Source organism: Periplaneta americana, chromosome 15 (assembly GCF_040183065.1).
Source record: "Periplaneta americana isolate PAMFEO1 chromosome 15, P.americana_PAMFEO1_priV1, whole genome shotgun sequence".
In the NCBI taxonomy this organism is placed as follows: domain Eukaryota; kingdom Metazoa; phylum Arthropoda; class Insecta; order Blattodea; family Blattidae; genus Periplaneta; species Periplaneta americana.
In genome coordinates this window covers 140,638,817-140,666,144 of record NC_091131.1, presented here as the reverse complement: position 1 = coordinate 140,666,144, position 27,328 = coordinate 140,638,817, and the positions used below count along the sequence as shown (strand labels likewise).

The 27,328-nt window shown below is 35.5% G+C and overlaps 1 long non-coding RNA gene across 4 annotated transcripts in view; it reads right to left on the bottom strand.

Annotated features, from left to right (window-relative positions):
* Positions 1-27,328, bottom strand: part of LOC138715409 (uncharacterized) — a 45,608-nt gene that overhangs the window by 4,159 nt on the left and 14,121 nt on the right. The window contains exons 1-5 of one of the 4 annotated variants that reach the window (XR_011336305.1): positions 19,223-19,370; positions 15,045-15,121; positions 10,148-10,249; positions 9,919-9,983; positions 7,416-7,576 (exon numbers count right to left, since the gene is read on the bottom strand). This is a non-coding gene — a long non-coding RNA (uncharacterized lncRNA). Of the gene's footprint in view, positions 1-7,415; positions 7,577-9,918; positions 9,984-10,147; positions 10,250-15,044; positions 15,122-19,222; positions 19,371-27,328 lie in introns of those variants that run through there. The other 3 variants (XR_011336304.1, XR_011336303.1, XR_011336302.1) reach the window with 3 other exon arrangements.

Here is a 27,328-nt window from a genome sequence, read left to right as displayed (position 1 = left end):
GTAAGTGAAGTATATGTACATATTAGACGTTTAAAATGACTTGAAATATGCTTTGAAATAGTAATTTGTAGATTATTATAAAAAATGTTTAACCGTTTGATGTTCCGATATTTGTTCTATACTTCACAGTGCTTGGGGCGCATCAAAGAATTGAGATAGAAACTTGAGATTTGAAATTAATAATAGCTATATCAATACACAATTTTTGCACATCCTGCCGATTTGAAATTCAACAAAAAAAAATTTCCCTATACTTTTCACTCCACCCTAGTGGATATGAAGAGAAGGCATATGTCACTGTTGATAGTGATTCATCCATTGGCTGGGGACGTTAAGCCTGGCACCCCTACTCACCCTAGTACAACACAAAACTCTTCACAGATACACATCATGTACAGCGTGGCCTGCCAAAGTGGTGTAAAATTGAAAATGGGTCACTGTTCTGCCATTTATCTGCAATATGCAGAACCCGAATCACACAAGTGAAGTGGGTAAGCGTTAGACACACGTATTTTGTAACAATTAAATTAAAGGAGTTTCGGGACAATAAAAACAACTGTGTGTGTATTTTTACTCATAGAATGCCTAGAAAAATTTAATAAAAATTGGTGACATGAAGATCGTTTTTCTCTATAAACTGTCGAATTAGCATGGAATGACTCACAAATCTGTGAAAGGCTTATTTGTGCATATAAACAAAACAAATGTAGTAACAATAGGCTACAAATAACTGCTTTTATCTTTGAATTGCCACCATCACATAATATCTATCAAGCAGAAGCTGAAATAGATCTTAATTGTAGATCTAAACAAAGACAAAATATAAGTTCGAGTCTCTTAAAGACATTCCTATAACATTGATAATTCAATTCCTTTACTTCATGATAAAAAAGTTATTCAAACACAAAGGAGTGAAGTAAATAACAAGAACATATTCAATGATAAAGTGCAGTTCCCTCTTCGAAGAATTACAGTGTGAAGAAAACTTCACACATATTTTTTTTCTAAAGTCTGGCAAAATTCCTATACTTTCTATGTTAATTTATTTCAGTTAAGGACGTTTTTTCGTTTACACGTTTTCCACACTTATATGATAGTTCATTAAACCCCAAAAGATATTAAACTTCATTATACATTCTAATTAAATTTTGCTCGTAATTAGGTTTGCCATGAGCATGTAAAGAACGCGAAAATACTGTATTTATGCCATCAAATATAATACGCACACCATTAAAATTATATTATTAAGACAGGTTATAAAGACACCCCTTCTCTCTAGCTATAAGTCACATTCATCCTCATTTACATTTGCAGTACGGGTGTCAGAACTGGAACTTCAGTCAACAGGACTGTGTTGGTGTCAAAACATTGATTGACAATGCTTCTCTTTCGTCAGTAATTATTGGTAAATTCTTTTGGTTTAATTAATGATGCGTAATTGTTGAGTTGTATTTATTAATTTTTTTTCTTTTATTGAGAGATTTAATCATTCTAGTGGTGAAACATATTATTCTTATTAGTGATTGTCAAAAATGAACAAGAAATTACGAATGAAAAGTGCGCAAAAGACGAGAAAACACAAATTCGCAGTGGCCATTTCTGTCAGTTGTTTCTGACTGTATCTCATAACATAGGCTAAACAGGGCGTTAATTTTAATTTGTTTGATGGTCAGATATGAAATTCCTGGAAATTCGAAGCTGTCCATTGTTGTCTTTCCACATGCTAGCTTCCGTAATTCGTTATGCGCCAGTGGGAGAATCAATTCACCAATTCAGAGAGGGGAAAGAAGTATGTGCAGAGGGAAGAAATTACACATTTTAAACAATGACAATCCAGTCCAAAACTGTGACCGCAATGAATACAACTATCCTAATACTCCTCCAAACTGAAAATATTTTGGCAGTAGGCTCAACCTGATATGATGAGAAGGTTACTAATTGATCTTTGAATTCCTATGAGTGGAAGAAAGAGGAAGTGTGTTTGTAATTAACTATTTTTTGTAACATAATCACATATTATTAATTATTAATGCTATTTCAAATGTAATTAAATGCTGTTTCAGTTATATGTTTTTATTCACACCCCCATAAAAAACATACCATATACCTAAGTGAAGTTTTACTGTAATTAAGAGATCTCAATATTTATATAGTAAAGATAGTCTATGTCAAATAAAAGATTAAACAAGTCAATCTAGAGTACTTGTAATGATATTTGAAGATTACTTGTAATGATATTCGAAGATGTTTAAGTCTGCTTTCCATACAATGTAAATCAATCATGTTCCCTTTTAGCTGGGCAATAGATATTGCACGAAGTTCAGTATTGGTTTTAAACTCGCTAATATGGATCCGTTTTCCAGGGGTGTGTCTTTCTTTTCCATATAGTGCTTTGCGCAATTTAATAGTGTCCTTCTTCGTTTTTTGAATATCTGCTTCCAGTGCACGAATTGTAATATTTTATATACCTTCTAAAAACTATGGCAACAGGCAGTGACAGTCAATGTTCGTGAACTTGGTGCATGCATAAAGACAGGAACAGACATATGTCAAATGTAGCGATCAATAATGGCTTCTAATTCACAAGAAACTGTTTTACATGAAATATCTCACTATTGTAAATATATTTTAAAACACGAAGTACTTACTGGTATCAAAGAATGCATCGTGTTCATTAAGCGGAGCTACAGAAATCATTCAATGGACCTCTTACAACTAGTTGCTCTAAAAGACTGGGCCAACAGGTATACTTTTTCTCAACTGATAAACAAAGGTACAGTTCCCCAAGAAGAAGAATGAGTCCACTGCGTGGAGTAATGGTTAGCATGTCTGACATTGAGACTGGTTGATCCGCATTCAAATCCTTGTTGGGACAAGTTACCTGGGTTTTCCCTCAACCCATTAAGAGCAAATGTGAGTAACTTTCGGCACTGGACTCTGGACTCATTTCGCTGGAATTATCGCCTTCATCTCATTCAGATGCTAGATAACCTTAGCAGTTGATAAATCGTCATAAAATAACCAATTAAAAAAAAAAAGAAAGAATGAGAAGACTCTTGGTAGTGGAAAGTCTAAGTTCTATAGCGCAATTCACACGATATCAATGTAGCCAAGCAGCATATCTGCCAAGCTGTGAAAGGTGCCCCAATTAAGTGTACCAACATAGTCGCCCAAAAATTTAGGGCCATGACAAAGAGAACAAGGACCACTATAAGGATCACAACAAAGACAACAAGGACCACGACAAAGACAAGAGCAATGACAAGGAACATTTCAAGGATCACGACAAGCATCACGAAAAAAACCAGAATCACATAAGGATTATGGGAAAAATAACAAGAATCACGACAAAGACAACAAGGATAAAATAAAGGCAAAGATAATGACAAGAACCGCAATAAGGACACAACATGGACCACGACAATTATTACAGTAAGGATCATGATAAGGACTACAACAAGGACCATGATAAGGATCATGACAAGAACCAAGATAAGGAACATGACGAAAACAACAAGGGTCATGATAAAGACAACGAGCACTGCGATAAGGACCATGATAAGGATCATGACAAGAACCACGACCATGATAAGGAACATGACGAAAACAACAAGGGCCATGATAAAGACAACGAGCACTGTGATAAGGACCATGATAAGGATCATGACAAGAACCAAGACCATGATGAGGAACATGACGAAAACAACAAGGGCCATGATAAAGACAACGAGCACTGCGATAAGGACAATGATAAGGATCACAGCAAGAATCATCATGTTCATTATCATGGTCACTGTCACGAATGTGATCCATGTAGTGATCCTTACCATAATCCTTGTTGTGGTCTTTGTTATATTTGCCGTGGTTCTTGTCGTGATCCTTATTGTAGTCCTTGCCATGGTCCATGTCATGATCATCGTTCTTCTTATTGTCTTTGCCATGGTTCTATATTTGTCACTTCAAAATAATACTGTTTTCCTCATTTGGCAAGTGACTTTATATCACATGATAGATAATCTAGTCTTCATCCCAAGGTCTTAAAAGCTGTACAGTAGCCTTACCAATCACAGAGTTATTCAGGATCTCGTGCACCGAGTGCCATGAAAACAATATGAGATTATCAGCTTACAAGAAGCTAAACTTGGAAGCCATTTTCAGCAATATCTGAGGTAACCTGTACTACAAGTTCCAAAGCCTTCCCAAGAAGGAGAAGTTAGTGCGCACGCACGTGCACGCACGCACGCGCACGCACGTACACACACGCACACAGAATAAATGTTACTTTTATCTTATTCAATGTATTGAAACACTCACATGTGAACAAACGAACTCAGGAAGTACTTGTTATAGATAGATTGCGATAGGTTCTACTGTACAAGCTTGTGACGTCACATACCAGAAATGCTACGGCACCAATAGCAGGTGACCGCCTTCCAAAATGCCGTCTAGTCTAGTCTTGATAGCTTTATATGATTATTATTTAAGTGTAGCTGTTCGTTGTTAAAAAAAAAAATTAATTTAATTGTAAATATTTAAAGGAAAAAAATCACCCTATTCACAGTGATATTGTAAGATCTAAATTATAATTATTTGTTCAAATATATTGCCAAGTCTCCTATGCAAATTAATTGAATGTATTCATTATATAAGAGGAAGGCAGAAAATAGGGAAGGCTGGAGACTTCTGGCTTTGCAGTGAAAGACCTGTCCTTCGGCAGAAAACTATGCATGAATGTGTGGCACTGGTTTTGTATGCCACCTGGTATTCCTTCCTTTTGCTTATTTTGTTGTTATCTGTCATTTGTTATGAATTTGCTTTTTGCGTTTATAGTTAGCAGCATTGTTCCTCTCTCTTTTCGATTACTTATTTATTTTACTTTTGTAAATTCGTTATTTTACGACACTTTTTCAACTGCTATGATTATATATATAGCGTCTGAATGAGATAAAGGTGATAATGCTAGTGATGAGTCCAGAGTCCAATGTCGAAAGTTACCCAGTATTTTCTCTTATTGGGTTGAAGGAAAACCCTGGAAAAAACCTCAACCAGGTAACGTCCCAAGCAGGATTTGAGCCTGGACCCGCTCGTTTCAAGGTCAGGCATGCTAACTGGTACTCTACTTATTTATTGTGACCTGTTCCGCGAATTATGGTGATGAGTTAGATTTTTTCTGTAATGTTCTTTAAGCTCTCATTGCTTGTTTTTAAATTTGTAACTGATTGTTTTCTAGTATGTTCAATACATTCCTTGGGCCAGTGGAAGGGCTGTTGACTTTGGGTCGTAAAGCAGTCGACTTCGGGACATCAATGAGTAAGGGAATTCGACTTGGAGGTCAAGGAGCAAGGAGTTTGACTCAGAATGTCTGTGAGTAAAGGAGTTCACTTTGGCACGTCAATGAGTAGTACCAGTTGACGGTGGCATCTTGCTTGTTCCATGCTAAAGAGTGAGCTGGACCCACCACAGTAGCGGACGAGGACAGAGTTGTGAGTGAACACAGCTATGGTGATTGTGTTCCTGCGACATTGTGAGTCAAATTGAGAAGAGAAATGTGACACTTGCCTAGTTGTGGCATACAGTATTTGATGTTTCCTGCCTCTCTACTTCATGGGATAGGAGATACATTATTGTGCATTTTTAGCAAGGTGTTATCGCTAATTTCTATGTTGGCAGAACTCGAGTGGACATTTTGTCAGTGCCCAAATATATGGTTCATTGTATTCTTTTGTATTTATGTTATACTTATTGGGTTCATTCTTGGATGTTCTAGAATAGTATTGGATTTTGTACTATGTGTAAATTTGAAGGCCACACTAAAATTTAAGGGAATTATTTATCCGTTTGTGTTTTTTCACTATCAGGGGAGGAATGTTTTTTAATGTGTTATTTTAATTTATTTTATCCTCCTCCTGGCAGTTTATAAGGGCCAATATTTTTATATTGATGTACATATTTACATAATATACTTTTTATTTATATTGTTGTTTTGGCTCAGATTATATTAAACTGGCCTTTCATGTGATGAACTTATTTAACAGGCATCTAGTAGGTCAACCGATTTCCATCTTTATTAATTGTCTTGTTAGGTTCATGGCCAGGGAAGGGAGCAACGCGCCCGAATGAATGAATATAGTTATAATATTATAATTTGTAATTTTGTATTGTCTGTGACCACGAAAACCTATCTCCTTGTGCTCGCGCTCGGCTGTTTAATTCCAGAACTCTGTAAAACTCAATTTTGAAGTTATTCACAAAATATTCAGCATTATCCAATTTTTGCTATTTTCTACATTCCACTTAGTCACTGCACACGATCCATATATCTTAATGTTGTCTACTATCTAATATCTTCTTCTGCCCCGAATTTTTCTCCCGTTCACCATTCCTTTCAGTGCATCCTTCACTAGGCAGTTTCTTCTCAGCCAGTGACCTAGCCAATTTCATTTTATCTTCCTGATCAGTTTCAGCATTATTCTTTCTTCACCCACTCTTTCTAGCGCAGCTTCATTTCTTATTCTGTCTGTCCATTTCACATGCTCCATATGCACATTTCAAATGCTTCTAGTTATTTCTCTTCACATCATCGTAATGTACGTTTTTGACCTACTGCCACATTCCACACAAAAGTATATCGCTAGTCTCTTCCTTAGTTGTTTTTTCCAGTTCCACAGAAGATGCTCTTTTTCCCATTAAAAGCTTTCTTTGCCATTGCTATCTATCCTCCTCTTAACTCCCTGATAGCAGCTCAAGTTACTGTTGACAGTATACACCCCAAATATCAGAAGCTGTCCACTTGTTCTACTTGTTTTATAGATATTTATGTATTATTTACAACATATTAACATTTTTCTTGCAATTTTTCGGAACTAGTTCCAACAACAAACTAAATACAGTTAATTTAAATAACTCAATTACACGTTATCTTGTGTACCTGTGTTCTGGTCTCTATCATGAGCTCACAACTCAGTGAATTTCGAATATTCTAGCATCTCATTTTTTTCTGAGGAACTGTGCACCGTGTTTTTAAGAAATCTATAAAAAAAAAAAATCGTTTGTGTATGACAATAAAAACAGAAACACCACTTAGCATCAATATTATGGAGGGATGGGAAACAAATATGTGATGTGCAGTGTAGTCCCCATACAATCTATGTTTTATATTACAAATATTCATAATCTCTAACATATTTCACATTTTATTGTAATTGTATTTGGAAGTGATATTAACTGATACCGGTACTTAGCTATCCTAACATCAGTATAGATACAAGCTTCGACTTGCCATTCTGTGTGTGTTGCACAGTACTTCTCATGCCGGTATTTAGAAGATTTAAGGATTGCTTAAAATGGCAAATGGAGACAACTGCTGAAGCATTAAATACTAACTATATAAACCTGCAGTAAAACATGATACAAACTTTCTTCCTGAACCTCAGCCTTCTTTCTTCAATGCTTTGCTTTTCTTCGATGTCTGCTGCTGAAGTTCGTGACTCTGACATGGTGGCATTTTAGGAGTAATTTTCATATCTATTATTGCCTTCCTTGCTTCCTCAGATGACAACTCTCTAAATGTTAATGCCTGTAACAGAGCCAAATGAAGAGTTAAATGTAAACTGGATATATAGATATATATATATATATATATATATATATATATATATTTTACATTAATGCTGTAATTACTGAACAATTATTATTTCACTGAGTTGTGTAACATATAGTGAGTGGATTAGCTAATAAATAATGCTATATGGTAAATGGAGAATTACCCAAAGGAAACTTGCAAACAATAACACACTAATGCCATTTCTCATACATATCGCAAACAACTGACCTTATAACAATTACTTCAGGTCTTTTATGTCTTTTAATTTATATTTGTAACAATTTTTTTTAAATACAGGGCTATTCTTAAATGATTCTCGGTTTTTTTTTTTTAGTTGGTTATTTTCTCGGATTTTAAAAAATCACTACACATATCAGTAGTACAATGAGATAGGAATATGAATCTTGTCTTATTTTATAGAAAAACTCTCAAAGTTACTTACATAAAATTATAGATGCTCAATATGTACGCAACTGATCACTCTGCAGACATCTACACAATACCACATTTCCTCCCATCTATGCCGCAGGGTGTCAGTGGTGATATTTGAAATGAAGTCCCTGATATGGTCCTTCAGTTCCAGGATAGTTGCAGGTAATGGAGGATATACTCTTGATGTTTCACGTAATCCCATAAATAAAAATCAGAAGGTAATAAGTCCGGTGAACGCGGTGGCCGACACATGATCCTCGTCTGATCCATCACTGTGGAGTTTCTTTAAAAATGACCTGACGTCGCAATGGAAATGGGGTGGGGCGCCATCTTCTTGCAATATGTAATCAGATCTGCCCTCATTCAGCTGAGGTAATAGCCATTCAGTGACCATGTCGGGATAAGTTAGTCCTGTTACTATTTTCTTGGCGAGAAAGAACAGATCGTACACGCATGTGTTGGAGACAGAACAGAACACATTGGCCTCAGGTGAATCGTGTAACAACGGGGATTGACAGTCCCCCAAATTCTAAAATTGTGTTTATTAATTTTACCACACAAATGAAATGATAGTCTGTCACAGAATTCATCTTCTTGTTCCATTAATTCTTGTAGCTCAGTGCAGAAAGTTGCCCTTTCTTAGTGGTCATCACACGTTAACACTTGAAGCAGAGCTAGGCGATATGGCTTCATTTCCATACCACACGCCAAACTGTCATCTGTGGTATGCTGAGTTACAGTAGGTGCTAGATCTCACACTTGAGGTTTTTGGACTACGTTGGAATGTTTCTCTAATCTGGTCCACTCCTTCTCGCGATACAAAAGGCCACCCACTGCTTTTTCCTTTACACAAACATCCAGTTTCCACAACTTGTGCGTACCATTGTCGAAGGGCTGGTCCTTCGTGTGGAAGTACCTCTGAACAATGGCAGCAGACTGATATTGATGATAATTCAGAGTACGAGAGGCTTTCTCCATGCCAGTATTCGCCATTTTAGAACAACTGAACTCTCACAACAATTAACGTTTATATAACATCTAGCGGTAAAGAATAGAACTCTGAGAGAGTTTTCTATAAAATAAAACAAGTTTCATATTCCTATGTCGATATTATAGTACGTCTAGAAATCTTCTGAAACCCCAACAATCATTTAGAATAGCATTTAACAATTATTATTGCTATAATAAAGTTCATTCATATACCTAAGGTATTTGTCCTATTAAACGATGCTATATTTTAATCAGTGAGAAGTCGCGAATAAAATCTTTAGAGTTGATTTGGAGAAAACTGTTGTTTTATGCTTTTTGACTAAATGCTTAAAATTGAGAAAAATTATTCTCAGAATAACAATTACAGTGAATCTTCCCAATAACGGACACCACTGGGGAGAAATGTCTGTTATTAAGAAGTGCCCACTATTTAGAAAATAGTATCAGACTCGTTGCCATTCTTTATATTTAACACTACACTAATTGTATATGAATTTTATCCTCATATAATGCTAGATATTACAGCACAAAGTTTTGAAAATGGAATACTGTTCTGAACATATAATAACATTAACTATACTGTACATTACAATGTGCATTAAAAGACATTTACAATTGAAGACTAAATTGACAAACATCCCAATTCCATTGATGTAATTTTCAGGAGAGTGAAAACCTGTATAGGCTTGCAATATAGGAGTTTTGAAATAAATATTTTTATGATTAAAAAACACAGGCTTACAGCCGGACTTGGAACATTCTTTATTACATGATAGTAGCAAAATACTACATATGTCAGATAAGAAATCAAATTCATATACATTTTAACATATAATAGAGGGATCTAACATAAACTGTACTGTATTTTACATTGTACATTGAAAGAAATATACCATTTTTTTTTAAGGTGTATACTTCCACGACAGTATATAATGCTCCAATGTGGCAAGCCGGTATTCTGAAACAAAAGAATATGATTAAATACAAAGCTTTCAGAACTATTTTTGAAGAAGTGTCATGCATATTAGCTGCAACTAAACATATAGATATTATCCATTTTGAATCTTTCGTACATTACTTTTAACACTTGAATATAAATAATTGATTAAATGACGATCTTACTAGTGTTAATTAAGTAAGCATGTGCGGCTTACAGCTGTTTCGGTGCTACTTGACACCATCCTCAGAGCATAAATACAGACATGGAAATCCTACACATACAACCTAAAAACCAAAAACTCAACACACTAGAACAATGTGAAATATACAGACACACTAAAACACACCCTAATCAAATTCTCAACACACAGATCAATTTCAGAACACACACACTCAGAAGAGAGAATCAAAGGAAGCTGCAAGTGATATATAAAGGGAATTGGAAATAATGAATGTGCAGGTTCTGTCGATAAATTGCATGCTAGAGTCTGCAACTCATCAGATGATAACAAACAGGTGTGCAGTATAATTATAAGGTATCACCATGGAACCTTAGGAGCTGGTCGAACATTTCTTCGATCTGTTCAGAATAAAGGTTTGTTACAAAATTGTGTGTGAACCAGACTCACATAATGGGAAAAATATTATGATGTTAGAATTTTGGGGCATTATCAAAACATTCTGGAAATGCTCTCTCGCAACTGCAAAATAAAAAAAAAAAAATATTGACTCACAACTAATTGACAAGCTTCAAGACTATTTTAGTATTGCATTGAGGTCAAATACTGATAGTGTAGAAGAATCTGAAGAGCAATTTGGGGTTCCCTGTTCCATATTGCAGCGAGTGATGACATTCTCTTCATGCAACCAGCCAAGTGGCTAAGGCTACAGGAGAAATTAGAAACACAAAGGACCTGGCATGAAAATAAAACCTTAAAGAGGTAGATGCTAGAGAGGTGCTTTTAAGACAAAACGCAAAATGTGACTGGGGCATTCAATGGAACAATATGGATTAGGTCCCCCAAGCATTTTCAGTGAAATTCTGAAGAGAATGGGTATAAACTCCGGAACAAACAATACTGCAGGAGTAGCCTCATCATTATTCCACGCCTGAAGTAAAAGCTATCAGAGGCAGAAAGAAACTGGAACTAGACCAGCATGAAGCTGCTCATACCATGCCGGGACTTCTAGGAACATTCATTTCCTGAAAGCAATTATTTTTACAATATTCAATGTTTTCAAATATCATATCTCAGCGATAAGTGATGATATCAAGAAGATATTGGTGTCATTTAGAAGCTTGAAATATTCTCTAGTGCATAACATTGACAAAAATCTCATTAATAAAATTAATAATATGGATTTTTGTTTCAATAAATACTCAACATTAAATGTTGTCATATTTTACATAAATGTTAATAATTAATACATATTAGGAAAATGAAAAATAGCTCCATGTCAGACACTAAACTATTTTAGCAACGAAACAGTGAAAAAACTATGGCTCTATTTTAATTTCTTGATGAGATATTCTTCAGGTTTTGCGTCAAATTTATATGCAAAAAAATTCTAAACGATTTAGAAAAAATCTGAAAAAAAAAAAAAAAACTTTTTTCAACCAAAATTTCTAAATTAAATTATACTGCATCAAATATAAATATGTTAAAATTATATCTTAAAAATGTGTATAAAGATATACATATATACCTTTATTTAAAAAAAATCGATCTGTATATTGCTGTAAGAACATTATTGCATCACTACAAAATGTCATCCCCATCATTATCAAGAAGTTCATTACTTTTCTTTTCTTACACCCACTTTATATTACAACCAGTACCTTGTAATGAGTTTTTATTTTGAATTCTGTTGAGTAGAGAGGAGGTGAATAAATGGAAATTTAAAAATTACAAGAACTGGAGGTGGAATTGTGTGGCCAAGAACGTGAAATACACAAGGTAATTTTATTATTAATTTTAAACTATTTTACCAATGTAAAAGTAACATAAATTGAACATTACTTGACAAGAGAACTGAGTTAATAACCTCATATCTAAACTTCCCTCAAACTGTGCACATTGTTAGATCCTCAAAGCAAATAGACAGATACTAACTGTAAGATGGAAATTAAAGCTTGAATAAAAGTCGTCGAAAAATTGAATAGCCCCGGTCTTGACCAGGTAGGAGTTCGACCAAGAATGCAGCGTTCAAATTAAGTTACAGTTAGTATGAGCAGATAATTTTGTATGTCTGTGCGCAGTTTCAACATGAGCTCATTAACAGTTCTTTGCAAGACATGTTACAAATATTTTGCTTATTAAAAATGTGCAAGTGCTATCTTACAGTAAGGGCAAATTAGATATAGTAAAATTCCAAACTTATGGTTTTATTCAACATATATTATGAGTATGACATACTTAAAACACGCTTTTAGAAAAAAAAAATTGTTTTATGAGAGAGAAAAAAGAAGCTGTCGCAGTTCAAAATTCTGTGTAGTGTGAGGATTGGAAATGTGAGAAATGACATTTAAGCAAAGACAAACTTTGAAGATTTCCTGTTAGTGTAGTTCTGTAACTTATTAAATCGGTTATTTAATTATGCTATATCAATTGCATTATTATATAGAGCAGTGGCCGGCATGTAACGTCATACCATGGAGCCGCCATGCTCTTTGCATACTGAGTACAGCGTGGAGAGAAGGTTTAACTGAACAGTGGCGGTGCAGCGCCTATGCACTGACAGAGCGTGATCCATTCGTCTGAGATAGTATGGGAACAGCACAATTACAATACATCTGTACGAAAACAAAACTGTACAACCGTGATAAGTCAATGAACAAAATATTTTGGTTTGTAATCAATTTAATGTAATTACAATAACATGAAATTCATAATACAGCCCACTGCAGAAGCTTTCGCATATATAAACGAGGCTCCGAAACTGCTGTAAACAAACAAATACAGAAGCCAGTGATCGGCAGAATCAGTGACGACCTATAGGCTACATCTAATTTCGTGTATATGATTATTTTATACAATTTTGCTCGTTTTTTTTTCCTTTTCGAGACAAAAGTGGTTTTTATATGTAACATTCCTTAGCGTATTTTGGAAAAGTCATTAATTTAATTCCCAATATGCTCAGAGAGCGGTGTATTATGATAACAAATGATTCAAATAATTTTAGTTTTGTCCTTTAAATGTGTATAAATTTGATCCGAAGAAATGTAACTTTACGTTCAGCAAAAGGAAATTTATATATATTGGATAAATAAAGCAACAGGACTACACTTGTTTATTGTAGAGTTAAAAAAAAAAATAAAAAGTAATATATAAATAAGCTTTAAGGTCTTTTTTTGCTTTAAATAAACGCACTTGGTTGAAACTTGCACTAAAACTAGACGTAAGTGCAACATAAATTGAAATAGATATATGATGGAAAATGAGGTATTAAACATATATTTATTGTGTATAATTGCTATTCGTGTACATTGTAATTTATTAAGTTTATGTATTTTTGTGAACCATTATTAATAAATATCCATATCCATATACTGATATTGTTGCAATAACTTATAATAATTTATTCCTATTTCTAGTGCCGAATGTGAGTGTATCTTCTTGTAACTTGGCCACTTTGGCGATTAAGAAGAAGATAGTAAAAAATTATAAACAGAGACTTTAATTCGCAAGTTCGACAAGAGATATGAAGACTATCACACAGCACTACATTATCATATCACATAATGCTAAGGTAATGATGTAAATATATGCAAGCTTAAGATAGTGTACAGTAGAGAAGGCAAGACCTGTCCTGTGCCATGGCTATATCACCAATGTGTATGGAGGGAAAAGACAGGTTTTAGTCTCTGTGTCAGTAGATAGTATAATATAACCATCACGAAACAAACTCTTTCTGACAGCTCATTCTTTCCCCTCACATGCCAGAGATCTGCACAACGACATGCACTGGGCTTCACAATCTCGCATGGAATAAGCATAGGCCAGGCCTGGCTGCTCGTGAAGCGGTGAGCTGGTATCGAGCTCAAGTCTCCTCTTCCATCAGTTACTTATTCATCAAGTTTGTGCTTGCATATGCGGTTCAGTCAATGTTCAGATACTGTTTCAAACGATTTTGTTTTAGTTTTTGATTTCTGTTTTTCAAGATTAGTCCAAATAATGGTACACTGCATCTCAGCCTGGAAAACCTTCATCACAAACACCGACCGTGAAAGCATACATTCTAAAATACAGCCTCTCTAGAGAAAAAGTAGTGAAGGAAAAAATCGCTGCTAGAGAGTTTAAAACAACAGGATTGGATGAAAATTAAAAAAGTACCATTGGGACAATCTTTAAATCTGTCTTCGACAGCAGTGGAAAATAACTTAATTTTGTATGTTGTCCAGTATGCAGGGAACTGTATGCTCATGCAATGGGTTTGACTGGTACCTCATATATTTCCCGTCATTCATGTATTGCAAATCACAAAACTCGAAGTAACTATGGAAAATGTGTACCCATCAGAGACAGGCAAAATCTCTTTCAGGCTTGCCCATGACTGTTTACGTCCGTGAGTGGGCTTACGCTTAGTATCGTTCACCCGCCCGACTCCCAAACAGTCCTAAGAGTGACCCGAAAGGACTGTTGGGTTCCGCCGACCTGCGCCAGACTGTTGCTTTCAGCTGCATGATAAATATGAACCAAGTCATTCACACCTGACAAGAAGCCTACAGATATAGACAAACTACTGAAAACTTAATTTGTAATCTTCTGAAATGTACCGTTAATAAAGACAAAGAAAACTATTTCTCGTCAACATAATATCCATTAAATGCCAACAGTTATTATAAATTACTTGCACTTTCCTTTTCATCGCAGTAATATAAATTTAATGCAAACCATTAAAACTTTCGGCTTCATAAATAAAAATAAATCCGTCCCTTAGAAGTTAAATAGCAAATCAATATTCTGAAGAATGAAAAAGTTTTATGCATTTTACAGATTTCATGAGGCTTTTAATTGTTGATAAGGAAAAAGTTAAAATGAAATATTTTTCTATAATAGTTGTTGATATTCATAGTTACCAATATCTTTTCAACATCTTCTCTTGCTCTTGCTCTTGCCCCTGCTCCTGCTCCTTCTCTGAGTCAGATGCACTTTGCTGGAATATGAAATGTATAATATTATCTTGTTCTTTTATAAATTCTGGAGCGCAATAAATCGTAAAACTGTGTTTCTTTAATCAAGAATTATCTGCCGTTATTTCTTGAGTCAGATACACTTTACAGAAAAATGAAATGTATAATATTTATCTTATTATTTTATGAAATTCTGGACTAAATAGCCAACGAACTTAGATTTCAAACTAGTACTGTTTCATCTTAACCAGCGCAGATTGGCATCCGTGAATGCAAGTCACTCTACCTTATAATACGAGCAAACAGGCAGGCTTTCTTGGGTCTGTCTGGACTTTACTTATAAAACCCGGGCTGAATGGGTTCAGTCTTAAAAGTTAACTTGTTTTGTAGCGTCACTTGAATCTAAGCCTGACGGCAAGCAGTTACAGGCGTGAGTCTTGTCTGATTTGCCAGTGTCGCAGTTGATATGTGTGGCCATGTGTGCATGGGATTTAAGGCCATTTAGGTTAGTTGACAACGAAGGCTTCCTAGTTCTCACACAGACGTAGCAACGTATGGAAAAGTGAATGCCAATCATGCCATCCCCTGTTAGACACACGGCGAAAAATTTCGATTTTAATTATTTACACTTTCTGGAAATAAAATTTATTGATACCATTTTTGGAGAGCTCAAATAGTGTCCAAATTTGAACTAACACCTGTTGCCACATTTCCAATGGACTTTCGGGACAGGTAATATGACCCAGCACTGCGATCTTTCAAGATCTATTGCGCTAATTCTTAAGCCAGACACGCATTCCCAAATCCACACCAGTTGACTATGCTAAGGTTCGCTGCATACCCAGATTTCGAACAGGCAACTTCAATCGTCCCCCTCCAGCTGGCATTTGGGGAATGTTATGGAATGACGACGAAATATAGATACACGATTTGAGGAAATGGGAGAAGCCCGAGAAAAACCCCAAGTGAACCTCGTCCGCCACATGTAAAACCTCAGGCCTGACCAGGACTCGAACCCGGACTATTTCAATGAAAAATCTCTAACCTGACCTGAATTCGAACTCGGACAGCCTGTGTGACAGGCTGAAGGTCTGACTACTCAGCCACCACAGGGATTTCCAGTGGATATTATAATAGTCGTGAATCAATCAAAGCTACAGGAAATACAACACAAAGAGACATTCAGTTGTCTCTGATCCACTGGCCACACACCAAATTAAAACACAACCAATGCGCGTAAGCAGGAAAACAGTAGAATGCCACCAACTGGTGGGTTGATGTCAATACAGTGCTGAACAATGTGGTGGCTTCGAAGCCGCGTCAGGCAATGTTGGTCTGGGCTGGCATCACTGAGCGTGAGCTATTCTGCAGTCATGTACGTACGCACAGTATGTATGTATTATTATGTATTTTTTTATTATTATTAACTGCATGCTCCATTACATAGTAATACTACATGCTTTGTAATTTCAATACATCAGTTTACAGTACCGGTACCTAACATATTTACAATATACCAGAACTTTAAAAAATGTGAATTTCTGAATATTCGACTGAATATACAAACGTTTTTTCTGACATTTTGACAATTTTAAAATGTGTCGTTATATAATAATGGCTAGTATTTCAACCTACTTGTAACTATAATAAACTCACCTACTAAACTTACAATACTCTCTACTATGAGTACTCTCTACTTAAGTTAAATTTTAAATTTATAGACATATTACTTAAATTGAAATGTCTTAATGTTGAAGTATTATTTACCTTAATCCTAGCCTACCTGTTACAATATATGTTACATAAATTAGAGTCTATCTTAATATTGATACATTATAATATATGTGTTTAGCTGTAATCTTCATACATATAATATAGTATAATACTTTAATTAGAATCTATCATGATTAATTTGCATATTATTGTAGGTCATTGAAGTTTATCGATCTGATGAAACTGACGAATATTTGTAAATACTTGCTAACTAGCTAGTCATGGGTCGCAGGCCAATTTCCGCCAATGTTTCTTATTCTTTTAATCATTTCGTTTCTTTCTTTACATAATTTTTTGCACTGGAATATCACGTGATCTGCAGTTTGTTCTTCTTCTCCACATGGACTTATCGGGTTGTTTGTAAGTGTGAAGGTATGCCCTCAGCTTTCCATGGCCAGTTACCATTGCTGTGAACTCTGGGAAGAAAGGAATTTTCTGTTGTAGTCTATTCTTCGCTGGCGAGAAGTAAGCCTCACTTATTGCTCCATTCCTTGAGTCTGTCCCTTGTTGTTGCCACATATCGATTCCTTTTCCGTTTTTGCTCTTTCGGTACTCTGTCGTAAACGATTTCCCGGTCTTGCCGCTTGCTTTGCAAGTCTATCTGCCATTTCATTCCCCTCTATTCCTGAGTGTCCTTTAATCCAGCCGAAGTGTAATTTCCTATTCAAACGTGTCAAAGTAAGGGGGGGGGGGAGGGTAGTGTGTGCGTGCGTGCGTACGTATGAATGTAACAGGTATAAGTGTATATAATAAATGTTCATTTAAATCAGAAACATAAAGTATTAAGAGACATTTTCATTTTATAGGTAATAATATAGTCGCATCGCTGTTATTTCCTGCATGACTTCTCTTCTTTGCTTACGCCTTAAAAAGTGAAGACTCTATAAGTCTAGGTAGGTAGTATCATTCGCCATTTTTGTTCTTTCGTTGTCGAGCTACCAGACGAGGAATCTATTTGGCGCACTGTTAAACATTATCATGTCGTAGCTCCTATGATAATAAATCAAACACACTGTAATTGAGCAAATAATTGAGCAGCAAATAATGTCCTCGTGTGCTTTCTGCAAATGCCAACGAAAGAACAAAAATAGTGGACGATTATATTAAGTACCGGTACTGGTATTTATCGAGTCTTAGAAAGTGCATAGCATCATCAGTAGTGAATGACAAGACGCACACGTTTAAATGTAACTGACCTGCAAGGAGATTGGCTGCCGGAAATATGAGTGTCGGAACTTTATCAGCACCTTTCAATGATTATATAGCACCCCACCCCCGCCCCCAATTATAAAATCCTGGCGCTGCAACTGCTATCTAAATTCAGTAAAGCAAAATATAAACTTGACTTCTACATAGCAATTGTGAAAGTCACGAATGACAAACAATTATTTTTACTACAATTATTACAGGTGTAATGTGCCAAAATACATCTACAAAAGTTACGGCAGAGATATTTTTTTTATCATCTTCATTTCTTCCTCTGCTTAAAGTATTGCAGTAAATTATAACAGTATAGTTGAAGTCAAAAAATAAGAATATTTAACTAACACTAATGAATTATACATCTTGATTACATACTTTTAACACTTTATATCACTCAGAAATAGCACTTTCATGTGCTAAAATAAAAACTAAGTTGTATATTACCAAGTTGACACTTTCAGCTTTGTGTCAGCCATAATCAGAACTAGACTATTTTAACACATGAAAGTGGTTATTGTAACTATAAGCCTAATTAATGAATTTCTTTATATTACAGCAGCAGCAGCAGTAGTATTATAATTGCTTCCTCGAAATTCAAAGCTACCTCTTGAGAAAGCTTAACAGTCAATTTGATTTACAAATAATTATTAACAATGAATTTATATAGCAATATCAATAACAAATGTACCGGTATAATGTTCAAGGTTGTTGGAATTAGCGAAAAGTTACAGAAAACAATAAAAAATGAATTTTATGACAATAACAAACATTTTCGGAAAGTAGAAAATTATTTTCAAGTTAATGAGATATAAATTACTTTTTAAATTACCACTTACAATTTTACCTGAGGGACATCAATCGATATCAGCCTCAACAAGGTTTTAATTTATTGTTTATATGTATTTTATAACACAACCACAACCACAACCAAAATCCATCTTTCGTCAGTTTTGAGAACTAATGGCATTTCAGAATAAAACAAAACACACACTACAATAAACAATATTACACGAAGGCCATGATCTGCAGCATTGCTGACATATTTAGAGTTCAGATGGCTCAGATTCTCTGACATCATAATGCCAATATGTGTAATTTTTTGATAACGTCACAGTGTAATATATATAGCCAGGAAGCTCAATACTTACTAAATATGCAAACATAGATAGATCCACGAGGAAAAGCAAAAAAATACACTCCATCATCTCGTTCTCTCTGGCTCTCGAGTTCTAACTTCAATGCGTATATTTCTCCCATCATGGCAGCTCTTTCTAGTTTCAGGCAGTCCTTATTTTGTTTAAGAGCATCTTGTTCCTTCTTCATGTCATCTCTTTCTCGATTCAGAAGCCCTTATTTTGTTTAAGAGCATGTTGTTCCCTCTTCATGGTATCTCTTTCTCGTTTCAGGCAGTCATCTTAAGAGCATCTTGTTCCTTCTTCATGGCATCTCTTTCTCGTTTCAGGCAGTCTTTATTTTGTTTAAGAGTATCTTGTTCCTTCTTCATGGCATCTCTTTCTCGTTTTAGGCAGTCTTTATTTTGTTTAAGAGTATCTTGTTCCTTCTTTATGGCATCTCTTTCTCGTTTCAGGCAGTCATCTTAAGAGCATCGTGTTCCTTCTTCATGGCATCTCTTTCTCGTTTCAGGCAGTCCTTATTTTGTTTAAGAGCATCTTGTTCCTTCTTCATGGCATCTCTTTCTCGTTTCAGGCAGTCCTTATTTTGTTTAAGAGCATCTTGTTCCTTCTTCATGGCATCTCTTTCTCGTTTTAGGCAGTCCTTATCTTGTTTAAGAGCATGTTGTTCCCTCTTCATGGCATTTCTTTCTCGTTTCAGGCAGTCCTTATTTTGTTTAAGAGCATCTTGTTCCTTCTTCAAGGCATCTCTTTCTCGTTTTAGGCAGTCCTTATCTTGTTTAAGAGCATCTTGTTCCTTCTTCATGGCATCTCTTTCTCGTTTCAGGCAGTCCTTATTTTGTTTAAGAGCATCTTGTTCCTTCTTCATGTCATCTCTTTCTCGTTTCAGGCAGTTCTTATTTTGTTTAAGAGCATCTTGTTCCTTCTTCATGGTATCTCTTTCTCGTTTCAGGCAGTCCCTATTTTGTTTAAAAGCATTTTGTTCCGTCTTCATGTCATCTCTTTCACGTTTCAGGCAATCCTTATTTTGTTTAAGAGCATCTTGTTCCTTCTTCATGGCATCTCTTTCTAGTTTCAGGCAGTCCTTATTTTGTTTAAGAGCATATTGTTCCTTCTGCATGGCATCTCTTTCTCGTTTTAGGCAGTCCTTATCTTGTTTAAGAGCATCTTGTTCCTTCTTCATGGCATCTCTTTCTCGTTTTAGGCAGTCCTTATCTTGTTTAAGAGCATGTTGTTCCCTCTTCATGGCATCTCTTTCTCGTTTCAGGCAGTCCTTATTTTGTTTAAGAGCATCTTGTTCCTTCTTCAAGGCATCTCTTTCTCGTTTTAGGCAGTCCTTATCTTGTTTAAGAGTATCTTGTTCCTTCTTCATGGCATCTCTTTCTCGTTTCAGGCAGTCCTTATTTTGTTTAAGAGCATCTTGTTCCTTCTTCACGGCATCTCTTTCTCGTTTCAGGCAGTCCTTATCTTGTTTAAGAGTATCTTGTTCCCTCTTCATGGTATCTCTTTCTCGTTTCAGGCAGTTCTTATCTTGTTTAAGAGCATCTTGTTCCTTCTTCATGGCATCTCTTTCTCGTTTCAGGCAGTCTTTATTTTGTTTAAGAGCATCTTGTTCCTTCTTCATGGCATCTCTTTCTCGTTTCAGGCAGTCCTTATTTTGTTTAAGAGCATCTTGTTCCTTCTTCATGTCATCTCTTTCTCGTTTCAGGCAGTTCTTATTTTGTTTAAGAGCATCTTGTGCCTTCTTCATGGCATCTCTTTCTCGTTTCAGGCAGTCCCTATTTTGTTTAAAAGCATTTTGTTCCGTCTTCATGTCATCTCTTTCACGTTTCAGGCAATCCTTATTTTGTTTAAGAGCATCTTGTTCCTTCTTCATGGCATCTCTTTCTCGTTTCAGGCAGTCCTTATTTTGTTTAAGGGCATCTTGTTCCTTCTTCATGGCATCTCTTTCTCGTTTTAGGCAGTCATCTTAAGAGCATCTTGTTCCTTCTTCATGGCATCTCTTTCTCGTTTCAGGCAGTCCTTATTTTGTTTAAGAGCATCTTGTTCCTTCTTCAAGGCATCTCTTTCTCGTTTTAGGCAGTCCTTATCTTGTTTAAGAGTATCTTGTTCCTTCTTCATGGCATCTCTTTCTCGTTTCAGGCAGTCCTTATTTTGTTTAAGAGCATCTTGTTCCTTCTTCACGGCATCTCTTTCTCGTTTCAGGCAGTCCTTATCTTGTTTAAGAGTATCTTGTTCCCTCTTCATGGTATCTCTTTCTCGTTTCAGGCAGTTCTTATCTTGTTTAAGAGCATCTTGTTCCTTCTTCATGGCATCTCTTTCTCGTTTCAGGCAGTCCTTATTTTGTTTAAGAGCATCTTGTTCCTTCTTCATGGCATCTCTTTCTCGTTTCAGGCAGTCCTTATTTTGTTTAAGAGCATCTTGTTCCTTCTTCATGTCATCTCTTTCTCGTTTCAGGCAGTTCTTATTTTGTTTAAGAGCATCTTGTGCCTTCTTCATGGCATCTCTTTCTCGTTTCAGGCAGTTCTTATTTTGTTTAAGAGCATCTTGTTCCTTCTTCATGGTATCTCTTTCTCGTTTCAGGCAGTCCCTATTTTGTTTAAAAGCATTTTGTTCCGTCTTCATGTCATCTCTTTCACGTTTCAGGCAATCCTTATTTTGTTTAAGAGCATCTTGTTCCTTCTTCATGGCATCTCTTTCTAGTTTCAGGCAGTCCTTATTTTGTTTAAGAGCATATTGTTCCTTCTGCATGGCATCTCTTTCTCGTTTTAGGCAGTCCTTATCTTGTTTAAGAGCATCTTGTTCCTTCTTCATGGCATCTCTTTCTCGTTTTAGGCAGTCCTTATCTTGTTTAAGAGCATGTTGTTCCCTCTTCATGGCATCTCTTTCTCGTTTCAGGCAGTCCTTATTTTGTTTAAGAGCATCTTGTTCCTTCTTCAAGGCATCTCTTTCTCGTTTTAGGCAGTCCTTATCTTGTTTAAGAGTATCTTGTTCCTTCTTCATGGCATCTCTTTCTCGTTTCAGGCAGTCCTTATTTTGTTTAAGAGCATCTTGTTCCTTCTTCACGGCATCTCTTTCTCGTTTCAGGCAGTCCTTATCTTGTTTAAGAGTATCTTGTTCCCTCTTCATGGTATCTCTTTCTCGTTTCAGGCAGTTCTTATCTTGTTTAAGAGCATCTTGTTCCTTCTTCATGGCATCTCTTTCTCGTTTCAGGCAGTCTTTATTTTGTTTAAGAGCATCTTGTTCCTTCTTCATGGCATCTCTTTCTCGTTTCAGGCAGTTCTTATTTTGTTTAAGAGCATCTTGTGCCTTCTTCATGGCATCTCTTTCTCGTGTCAGGCAGTTCTTATTTTGTTTAAGAGCATCTTGTGCCTTCTTCATGGCATCTCTTTCTCGTTTCAGGCAGTTCTTATTTTGTTTAAGAGCATCTTGTGCCTTCTTCATGGCATCTCTTTCTCGTTTCAGGCAGTCCCTATTTTGTTTAAAAGCATTTTGTTCCGTCTTCATGTCATCTCTTTCACGTTTCAGGCAATCCTTATTTTGTTTAAGAGCATCTTGTTCCTTCTTCATGGCATCTCTTTCTCGTTTCAGGCAGTCCTTATTTTGTTTAAGAGCATCTTGTTCCTTCTTCATGGCATCTCTTTCTCGTTTTAGGCAGTCATCTTAAGAGCATCTTGTTCCTTCTTCATGGCATCTCTTTCTCGTTTCAGGCAGTCCTTATTTTGTTTAAGAGCATCTTGTTCCTTCTTCAAGGCATCTCTTTCTCGTTTTAGGCAGTCCTTATCTTGTTTAAGAGTATCTTGTTCCTTCTTCATGGCATCTCTTTCTCGTTTCAGGCAGTCCTTATTTTGTTTAAGAGCATCTTGTTCCTTCTTCACGGCATCTCTTTCTCGTTTCAGGCAGTCCTTATCTTGTTTAAGAGTATCTTGTTCCCTCTTCATGGTATCTCTTTCTCGTTTCAGGCAGTTCTTATCTTGTTTAAGAGCATCTTGTTCCTTCTTCATGGCATCTCTTTCTCGTTTCAGGCAGTCTTTATTTTGTTTAAGAGCATCTTGTTCCTTCTTCATGGCATCTCTTTCTCGTTTCAGGCAGTCCTTATTTTGTTTAAGAGCATCTTGTTCCTTCTTCATGTCATCTCTTTCTCGTTTCAGGCAGTTCTTATTTTGTTTAAGAGCATCTTGTGCCTTCTTCATGGCATCTCTTTCTCGTTTCAGGCAGTCCCTATTTTGTTTAAAAGCATTTTGTTCCGTCTTCATGTCATCTCTTTCACGTTTCAGGCAATCCTTATTTTGTTTAAGAGCATCTTGTTCCTTCTTCATGGCATCTCTTTCTCGTTTCAGGCAGTCCTTATTTTGTTTAAGGGCATCTTGTTCCTTCTTCATGGCATCTCTTTCTCGTTTTAGGCAGTCCTTATCTTGTTTAAGAGCATGTTTTTCCCTCTTCATGGCATCTCTTTCTCGTTTCAGGCAGTCCTTATTTTGTTTAAGAGCATCTTGTTCCTTCTTCAAGGCATCTCTTTCTCGTTTTAGGCAGTCCTTATCTTGTTTAAGAGCATCTTGTTCCTTCTTCATGGCATCTCTTTCTCGTTTCAGGCAGTCCTTATTTTGTTTAAGAGCATCTTGTTCCTTCTTCATGTCATCTCTTTCTCGTTTCAGGCAGTTCTTATTTTGTTTAAGAGCATCTTGTTCCTTCTTCATGGTATCTCTTTCTCGTTTCAGGCAGTCCCTATTTTGTTTAAAAGCATTTTGTTCCGTCTTCATGTCATCTCTTTCACGTTTCAGGCAATCCTTATTTTTTTTAAGAGCATCTTGTTCCTTCTTCATGGCATCTCTTTCTCGTTTCAGGCAGTCCTTATTTTGTTTAAGAGCATCTTGTTCCTTCTGCATGTCATCTCTTTCTCGTTTTAGGCAGTCCTTATCTTGTGTAAGAGCATCTTGTTCCTTCTTCATGTCATCTCTTTCTCGTTTTAGGCAGTCCTTATCTTGTTTAAGAGCATGTTGTTCCCTCTTCATGGCATCTCTTTCTCGTTTCAGGCAGTCCTTATTTTGTTTAAGAGCATCTTGTTCCTTCTTCAAGGCATCTCTTTCTCGTTTTAGGCAGTCCTTATCTTGTTTAAGAGCATCTTGTTCCTTCTTCATGGCATCTCTTTCTCGTTTCAGGGATTTCTTATTTTGTTTAAGAGCATCTTGTTCCTTCTTCATGGCATCTCTTTCTCGTTTCAGGTCATCCTTATAGAGCATTCCATGAAAAAGAGAACATTTTTAATTTATCATAATTTATCAGGTAATTTTTTTTTTTTTGTGAAATGGTAAATATAACTCTGAATTAAGTAGAAACATATCGTCTTTTCAATTGTTTTAAATTTTAAGTGTGGAAACAACCTTATACACAAACTGAGAATTTTGAAAAAAAATCGGTAATATTAACTGCATGCAATCCCAGTTACTAGGAAACTCAGAAAGAGTCCGTCTTGATGCACTGCCGTGTCGAATTTACATACAAAAGTGGCAAATGAGACACATTATGATGGAACAAAGATGAAATCGACACCATAATGCTATATTATAGAGAAAATAGAACGCAGTGCAAGTATGACGTCTAAATTATAACAATTTCTGACAATCATGATATTTAAACAAATAGACCAAATGAATTATTAGACCTTCCTCACGCATGTCTTATTTAAATGGCTGATTTCTACGAAGAGATACATACAGAAGTGTTATGCCCAGTGGTCTAATGCTTATTATACTATAGGCTGACAACATACCTTTTAGAGTGCACAGAAATCAAATGTTCCTACCAGTCAGACTGTAGAGGGTTTTAAGTGATGTAGAACAATGATGTCATACCAAAATAGGCAACAGAAGCGCTATATTTTGAATGTTGCCTGGCTGTAGTCACCAGAGTTGAGGTTTCAACCCAGCCGAGGGTGATGGAAGTTTACAGGCATTAAAAATCCAGAGCATAGCTTTATATGAAAGAGAATTGAAGATGAAGGTCCTATGTTATACATTTATTATTTTATTTATTTATTATTTATTTATTTATTATTTATTTATTTATTCTGGTGTAGTTAAGGCCATCAGGCCTTCTATTCCACAACACCAGGAATACAAATACAATAATAGAAATAAGCAGAGAAAAAAATACACCATTTACAAAATAAAGCCACACAAAAAATAAAGACAGAGAGAAAAAAAAACACTATAAACAAAGTAAAGCCACACAAAATATACACAGGTTGCAGTCACACAAACTTTAAATGAGTGATTAAGTATCATAATTAATTGCATCCTAACTAATTAAGTAACATAAACAAGAAACTTACAATTTTAATCTAGATTAAAAAAAAGAAAAAGAAAGAAAAAATACACAAATCAATACTTCTAGCAATACCTAAAAACATTAACTAAGACAAAATTTTCCAATTTAATTTTGAATTGTGATAAAGTCTGGCAGTCCCTGACGTCATTAGGTAACAAATTCCAGAGGCGAGGTATTTCTACAGTATAGGAAGATGAGTATAAAGACGTTCTATGATGAGGGATAGAAAGAAGTGCTTGATGTCGGTTTCGAAGAGTTGTAAGAAATTGAAAGCCTGATAACAGATAATTCGGAGTATAAGTATGCATGATTCTAAACAGAAGAGACAGTGAATGTATTGTTCTTCGTTCCTTCAGACGCACCCATGAAAGTAACTGGAGGGAAGGTGTTATAATATATATATATATATATATAATATATAATATATAATGAACACTGATCAAAATACCCCTAATTTCTCGTGAAAAACAAAAACTGAATAGACTGCAGTGGACTATAGTGGACTTTATGCTGTCAGAAAACAGCCGGATACATTAAGAAGATTGATTGGTAAAGATGAATCATAATAAATAAAGCCAGTGTTTGTGTTTGAATATTCTGTATGTTGATATCTTAAATGAAAAAAAAAAAAAATTCTCTGATAGCTCCTTGCATAACGTGAGTATTTTTATTCTATTATTATTTTTCAAAAGCGATTTTCAGTTTGGAATGATAGATGTACAAAATAAGCAGTGCAAAATGACAAATACATATATCAGAAATGGTGATGTTGAGTGAATGCCTTTATTTAACCATTTTAAAAATTAAAATACACTTTTCAAGTGTTAAACATGAAATATAATCATTTTCAGCAACTATACCACCTAAAAATATGGAATTTTGACAGTCATGAAGGACACAATGAGCTCTTTCTATAGGACATACTCCCAAGACTCTATCTTAAAAAATCTTTCCGAGCAGAAGGGATTAAGTGTATAGTGGCGTGACGCTAGGTCTGAACTAGGCAACGCTGGGAGGAGGAACATGCATACGATTGGCAATTGCCTCTATCATAGCTCTACCTCACCGGCCCTCGAATATTCCGTCTAGTATAGTACAGGCAGCACATGCACTTACTAAAATATTTCTTTAAATTCAGTTTCCGCATTTTCATCTTCAAATTACACACACATTGAGAAAATTAAACAGGAAATAAATTGATTTTTTTTAAATTCTCGTGAACATGTTGAAAATTCAAATTTAAAAATCCACTAGTGTTGTATTTACAATAAATTATTCCAAGAGACGATATTAATGCTATGAAATAAACTACAATTCGTAAACTTTCAAAACTTTTGCAAAACTTGCTAACTGAAAAAACTACATATTACAGAAGAGACGAAACACTGTAGTAAGCAAGTTTTGCTGTATCTCTCACTTATAGCGGAAAGCAAGTTTTAAAAAAACGATCACACTTTGACACACAACAATGAAGAGAAATAACCCAATTTTTCTAAGACGCCTTGAACATCATCTAGAGGCCTGCCTTACGTTAACGAATCCATCAAAATCTCAATTTTGCAAATTTTGCAGTTAGTAAGTTTTGCAAAAACACTCCTCAATTGAAAAAAGTAAAAGTGGGCACGCATTGATAGAGATAAACGGTTATAACTTGATTCTATGTGTCGTGAAATCTGGAATTCAACAATAATGAGTTCTCGGACCTTTACTCTTCATGATCTATATTAATGACGTGACTAATATGATAAAACACTGCAGATATCATATGTATGCTGACAACTTGCAAATTTATTT